Source organism: Coturnix japonica, chromosome 21 (assembly GCF_054131305.1).
Source record: "Coturnix japonica strain WE chromosome 21, WE-NBRP24, whole genome shotgun sequence".
Lineage (NCBI taxonomy): Eukaryota > Metazoa > Chordata > Aves > Galliformes > Phasianidae > Coturnix > Coturnix japonica.
In genome coordinates this window covers 5086957-5094088 of record NC_140683.1, presented here as the reverse complement: position 1 = coordinate 5094088, position 7132 = coordinate 5086957, and positions in this window count along the sequence as shown.

Here is a 7132-nt window from a genome sequence, read left to right as displayed (position 1 = left end):
AGACCAAAAGAAGAAATAAAAACAACTATGGTGTTTTTTTTTCATCCCCATTTTGGCAAGTTTTGCTCTGAGTGTCATTGCATTGTTGCCTTTTCCCAACCCGGAGGCTGCCCAGTGATCTGAGCCATCAATGAAGCTTCCAGCATCCCGAGCGCGGTGCTGGGACGTTGCCATCCAGTGCTGGTTACAAAAGCAGGCCAAAAGGCAAAACAAAGGCAGGAGGGTCAGCGGGCTGGGGATGGCACCAAGAGAGAAGGAAACGAGGAAAATAAGTGACAAACTGTGTTTGCTCTGCAGGAGAAACTGCAGTGACTTCACTGCTGCACATGGGGCCGGCTCTGCACACAGCTCCTACGTGTCCCATTTGTGTTCCATGGGCTTGAAGTGAGGCAGCCATGGTGCTCCCAAGAGCAGAACGGAGCAGGTTTGGCTTTCAGCTGCAAAGCCTCCTACCTGGGCTCAGGTTTTTGTAAGCAGCCTCAGGCCGCTCCCTGCCCGTGCTCTGACCCCGCAGGTGGGGAAAGGCTTGAAATGCAAACTCCCCTTGTTTTCAGATGGCCTTAACACATCCATCAGGCAGTGAAAGCGTGCTGCAGCCCCGGAGCACTTCACACCAAGGTGTGCAGCCCATGCCAGCACGGCACAGAGCTCAGCAGGGCCCCATTGCTGCAGGCTGCCCTTTGGGTCTGAAGATTTCCAGCATCCCCACACCATCAGGGCTCAGGTTCACAGCATGCCCCCACACAAAGCTCCTTTTTGAACCTTTATTTCCTTTCCACTCATCCAGCACTATTGTTATGACACCACAGTCATCAAATATCACCCAACAGCAGGAAACAGTGAGGTTTTGCTGTTGCAAGGAGATGCAGTTGATAAGAAGGGGATGAAAGCATCCTGCCTGGGAGAGGGCTCAGAGCACCACCCTGTCCCCCATGTCCCCACCAGCACTGGGGGTCACCACAGACACACTAAGGTGCCATTGCCATCCCAGTCCTGGGGGCCAGCATGTTGGTTGCCCATGGGTCCATGGCTGAACCCCATGGGCTGCCCAGCTTGGCTCACACAGCTCGGGGGGAGCACTCCCAGCTCCCATTGTAGGGAACAATGTCCCATTTGGAGGGGTGAACAATGGGCGCGGGGCGGCAGGCAGCTCCCAGCCAGGCTGCGGGACCCGGGGCGCTGCGGCTCGGAGGAAATCCTTTTATTTTTCACTTGTGAACTGAAACAAACACGAGCTCCTGTTTATTTCCTGGTTGATTGTATTTTGGAGGATGGAGGTGGCTTCCCCACGCCGGGTTGGGTTAACCCCTCCTGCTCTGGGTTCGCTCACTCGGGACCCGGTTCGCCCCCGACCTCCCATCATTTCTGTTTCATTGGAAAACCTGAGGGTCATAAATAACACGTGCTGGCATGGGAAGGCTGGGAAGCAGGAAGCCAGCCCGTCCCCTCCCGCTGAAGGAGCAGCACAGCTCCCCGAGATGCTCTGCAGGAGGGAAACTGGGGCCCCCCCAGCACAGAGCATCCCCACGTCCCCCTCCAACCACCCATCCCCAAACACTGGGGGCACGTATCACCCCATCCCACAAAGCAAAGAAGGTCCCGCCATGAGGCCGAAGGTTTGCAGACCCCGGGCTGTTCTCACACTTCCCCGTCACATCCTCCCTGCTCCCACGTCGGCTGTTCACAGGCGCTGCCGCTCTCTTGGCTCCCGGCCCCGGGGCCTGCGCCTGGGTGGAAACAGCATCCAGATGGAGCTATTTTTTCACATTTTCATGGGGGAGGGGAAGGAAGGTTTGGAAAAAGCCGATGGGATCGGGAAAGCATTGGGAAAGAACGGGTCGGCAATGGGGGCTCAACAGCACTTTGCTTCTGTGGGATGCTCCCAGCGTTGGTGGGGAAACCAGGCATGGGGTGAGGGGCTGTGGGTGCCCATAGCAGTGAGGTGGATCCATACCCAGAGCCTGAGCCCAGCGCCAAGAGGGTCACCTCGGTGCCTCCTACCTGAAAGCGTATCCATAGAAAGCGTTCAAAACCCAGCATTGTGCCGAGGGATAAACATTTATTGAATGTTTCCTGTTTGGCACCAACGCTCCCTCACTTCTCCGCGCTCCTTTTCTCCTCGTGTGTTTTTAAAGGGGAACAGTTGGAGCCGAGCGGAAAGGAAAAGGATCCCCAGCACTCAGCCCCCACGTGTGTGCCATGCCTGGTGCTGTTAGCCATTAATTCCTGTCTCCCGAGGTCTGACATGAGCAATGCATTATGCAAAGGTTGTGGGAATATTTCAGACCTTGCATCCCCTGAGAACTACAATTTCAGTTTTACAGGGTCTGGGGCAGTTTTTTTTCCCCCTTCCCTTCGAATGAGTTATTTCACTGAGATTTAACAGAGGTTGCAGCTCTGGCAGCAGAGGGGAGGACATGCAGGGTCCCTTGGCATGCAGTAATGTGGGGTTGGGGGCAGTGTGGGGGACACGGGAACAGCCTGTCCCATATGTGGAGTGCAGAGAAAGATCTCAGCGTGGGATGGGGTGGAACAAGGCCTTGGTCCAAAGGCAATCTAATTCTGGACCGGGCACAATCGAAAGGGATTTATTTTTAGGCTCCGGGCTATCGCTGCTTTGGGGACCTGAATGGAAAATGTCTATTTAACCTCTTTAGTGATTTGCTTAGAAAAATAAACTGCTGTCTGTGTGGTGGGAGGTGGTTTGTGCCAGCACTGCCCAAGGGCTCGTGGGCATTGTGCAGCCTCAGGGATGGGCATAGCAGCCCTGGAATGGCACACATAGCTCCCACCACTGAGCCCCCAGTGACTTGGTGCTGGTGGGAAGCACGAGGCTTCACTGGTGGGAAAGCTGTGAACTGAGTGCATGGGAGGGGGAAAATATTTCCTCCCCAAAGCGCAGGTGAGAGCCAGAAGGGCAGAGTGTTATGGGGCCATTGACACTATAAATACACTCAATCTACAATAACACGGGGCTGCAGCACAGGGCTTCCTATGCTGCTATTTTTTGCCTGCAGGAAGCCGGGGACAAGCAGAGCATCCCTCACTCCCCAGCACGTTGCTGGCAGTGGGACGTGCCCAGCGCCAGGGCTGCAAGGAGCAGCTGCTCATGGTCCTTGCACCACACTGGGATGGGAAAGAACAGAATAGGATAGAAAAGGATAGAAGCAGAGGGGACGGGCCTTGGGCATGGGACCTTCCCTAAAGCAAAGCATGGAGGTGTGCAGCTCTACTCACAAAATGATACATCCCCGTCTGTGCTTGGATGATATAGCAAAGCCAGGGACAAGCCCTGAGCCCCCAGATCCCTCTGGCTGCTAAGGGGCAAAAAGTGTCACCTTCCCCAGGGCTGCTATCAGCTCTGCATCCTGCAGTGAGCTCTGCTGGCTGCTGGCCTGCGCACGTGGGGAACAGCATCAGCTTCACTGGCGCCGGATTGCTGCAAGAGAAAGGAACCCAGCAGCATTTCCTGGCCCTAAAACCCATAAGGGCGTGCTGGGGGGTGCCTGGTTGGTGGCTGAATGCAGGTGTGTGTGAGTTCGTAGACAATGCAACAGGCAAAGAGCAATCGAACAGACTGAGAGTGTCTCCTGAAGAAGGTAGTGCTGGGATTCCAATGGCACAGCTCTCCTTTGCAGAGCCCTGCTCCATTCCAACCTGCTGGGACACGCTGCAGCTCCAGCACCACCAGCAGCAAGTAGTGGGCAGAGAAAGCCAGCTCTGCTTATTACCTGTTGTTCTCAGATTGGGGTAATTAACAATTAGGCAGCCGTCTGAATCACATGCAGAGGAACAATTATTTCGTTATTAACGGGTTCTATTTAACAGGTCTCCTTTTCCCAGGTGCTTTTTTGTTGTTGCTGTTGTTGTTTGAACTTGTGCTCTCATGCATGATCCCAGCAATGGAACCTGCACACCAAACCTCCCACTGCTCAGTGCATGAACCCATCCCAGGGTGATGGGGACAGGAGCTGTAACCCAACCCCTTTGCATCACCTGCCCCATCCACCGCCCGCACGCTTCACGGTACTTCTGAAGATAAAAGCCATTATTTACAGTCAGTTGCATATTTCCGTTAGCAAAACCTCCTCCCTCCAGTAACAGGTTTGAAAACATCCCCGCTCAGCAAAGTGAGGCTGCGTGAGCTCAGACCAAGCCCTGGTGGTTGGGGTGACACCACAGTCCCTCTACTCCATCACACCAATGTGCTCCAGTGCAATGGGTGGCAGTGATGCCCTGTGGCTGGGGGGCATATGGGGTCATCCCTGCCCAGAGAAAGCTGCCTTTTCATCTTCCCAGCTCTTGTGTCTGGCTCCAGCTCTAAGGCAGAGGTTTTGACTCCCTCCCAGCCCCTTCATTTCAGGGTTTGTTTCATTTTGTGCTCTTTTTCACCATTTGGTGAATGCAAACCAGCTCTGCTCTGCGCTTCGTTTGCCAGGCACCTGCTCCACTCTCACTTGTTTTTTTCCATGCGTGGAGCTGGAGATTTCACTGCAAAACAGGAACTTTGCAGGACAGCAGCTGCTGCGAGGCGGGGAATCACCTCATCCTGCTGACACCCAGCACAGCGGTGCCAGCGCTGTGCTCCATGCCCGGCATCCTGCAGGCACGCAGCCTCAGAGCTGCAGTGCACACGAGGAGCTCAGTGCTGGCTCTGACCACCCGCACGCTCTGCAATTCCTGCCCCATCCCCGCCGCCTGCACAGGGGTCAGCAGGCACAGCCTGACGCAGGAGGCTGCTGCCTTTTGTCCCGGGCTGACTTTTCCCCTCCTGGTGGGATTAGGATGGGATGACCGGGTGAGGAGCCCCTAATCCTATTAACCAGACCCTGGTGCACCCCTGCCCTGGGAACCAACCTCCTGCAGGGCACCTCAGTAGTGCTGGGCAAGGACATGATCTGAGCTGTGCTCCACAGCAAAACCCCACTGTGCCTCCATCCTTCTCCATTGGTGCTTGCAAGGTGTTGGGGCAACACACCAGCACACCCAGGCAGTGGGAGCCACACCAGGAGCCCTGACCACAACAGCCCCAGCAGAATTTGGTGAGGCGTTCCCAAGCCCTTTTGGCTCATTTGGCTCATATGGCTCATTGGGCTCATTTGTTTCATTTCTCCCCAGGGTTACAGCCTGGAAAGTGAGTTGTTTTTCTCCCCGTCAGCTGCAAGTAGCCCTGTTTGTCTTTCTCTCCCTTCCTGTTTACTTGCTGCCATCAGACGGGCTTTGATGTATATTTGCTGCTGGACATCCATGGGAGAGGAGGCATTCTCTCCCAGTGGGAAGGCAGAGACACTTTCCCCTGTGCACACACAACATGTTGAGGAGCAGAGGGGGGTGACAACGTGCTGCTCTCCCATCTTGCACTGCACTGAGGCCAGACGTGTGCACATGCACACAGCACCCTGCAGCCCTGCATGGCGCATGGGCACGGCTGGCACGCTCCAAAGTCCACGAGCATCTCAGAGAGCAGCTCAGCCATTCATGGGGTGGATGTTGTGCTGGAGGGGCAGTGGGGTGCCAGCAGTGTCCCCCTCTTAAAGTCCCCATGTTTCAGCCCTGCAGGACAGGCGTTTCCTCCAGGCTGTGAGTCACTGCTCTGGGAAGAGCCGCTGCATGGGAACGGCTTTGATCCACAGCTCGCTGGTGCTGGGGAGGTTTCACACCTCTGTGCTGGCCGTTCCCAGCTGCTGTCTGCCCAGCCTGTGCCCAGGGGTGCAGCACACAGCAGGGCCTGTGCCACTGCCACAGGGGACCGTCCTGGCTGTGGGGACAGGGAGAAGCCCCATGAGTGGAACAGGGACCTCAAATTTGAGAGCATGGGGCAGTGGCAAAGGGCACTGGGGGGTGGGGGACGGGGGGTGGCAGGAGGGCACAGCACTGAGTGCACTCAGTTGTGTCTGTGTGCTTTCCTCTGCGATGACTCCATCCTGCCCCATGGCTGCTGAGTGAGCAAAGAGGTTTTAGGTTTTTCTTGCTTTCTTTATTTTTCATCCTAATCCTCTTGTAAATCCACAACGATTTCCCAGGATATAAATCACTCATCTACGGTTGCCCATATGGTGGCAGAGGGCCCTGGGGCCCCTCCAAACCCTTCAGCTCTGGCTGCAGCACCATGAGCTCCGTGGCACCAGCAGATGGGCACCCAGTGTGGAGGTGGGTGGAAGCAGCATCATAGGGCTGCGTCCTCATGGCACCCATCCCTGTGTGCAGGGCTTTGGTGTCCAGCAGAGCCCTGTGATAGTGTGGCTGCCTGGGAAGGAAGGGAGTAGAAGGAACTGGCTATTGTGCTTGGCCCTTGTCCAGGAGGTGTTTGTGCTCAAGGTCAGAGCTGGGTGGGAAGCGTTCCCCGGAGGTGGCCCAGCACACGTGTGGCCGTGCTGCATGCAGCAATGCCCAGTGCCTGGTGTAGTGGCAGCATAGGGGATATGTGGTCATTCCCATCCATGTTTTAAGGGGAAATGAACTGCTTTGCAGCCTCTCTGCAAAACAAAACCTTGACATCTTCCTATTTCTACCTGGAAGGACAAAGAGGGTGTTGGAAGCTATTGGGGTGATGCCAGCATGGCTTGGGGCTGCTCGGCACCACGTGGTGGTCCAGGAGCATCACACTGGGTTCATGTCCAGGCATGTGTGCACAGAGCTGCATTGAGGCTTTCACTGCTGTGAGGAATGCATTTATTGAAGGCAAACATCATGGAAGGCCCAATCCTGGCTCCTCCATGGAGGCAAGCACTGTAGATGTACAGCACTTAGAGTTTGCTTTAGCAGAAGGGTGAGAGGCACGAGGGAGGGATGCAGGAGTGTTTCAGAGGTGGCACTGTGGAGCCGGGCACTGGGCACACTGTCATCACAGCTCCACAAACCCTCTTCCAATCTGCTTCTGTTTACACAACAGAGAATGTTTCAGTTGTTTTATGGAGGCGGATAAGAGCAGTGCTGGGGACAGGAGGCCAGGGCTGGGCTGAGGCTCGTGCACAACACCTGCCCTCCCTCCCGGCCCATAAAGGCATTTCATTCCAAACACAGCACGGATTTTACAGCGCAATAGCTCGGCAGCACCTTTTACCAGGGTACACTCAGTGCGGGGAGGTCTGCTGCTTTGGGACATCTCCTTGCCTGTCATTAATCCTGCAGG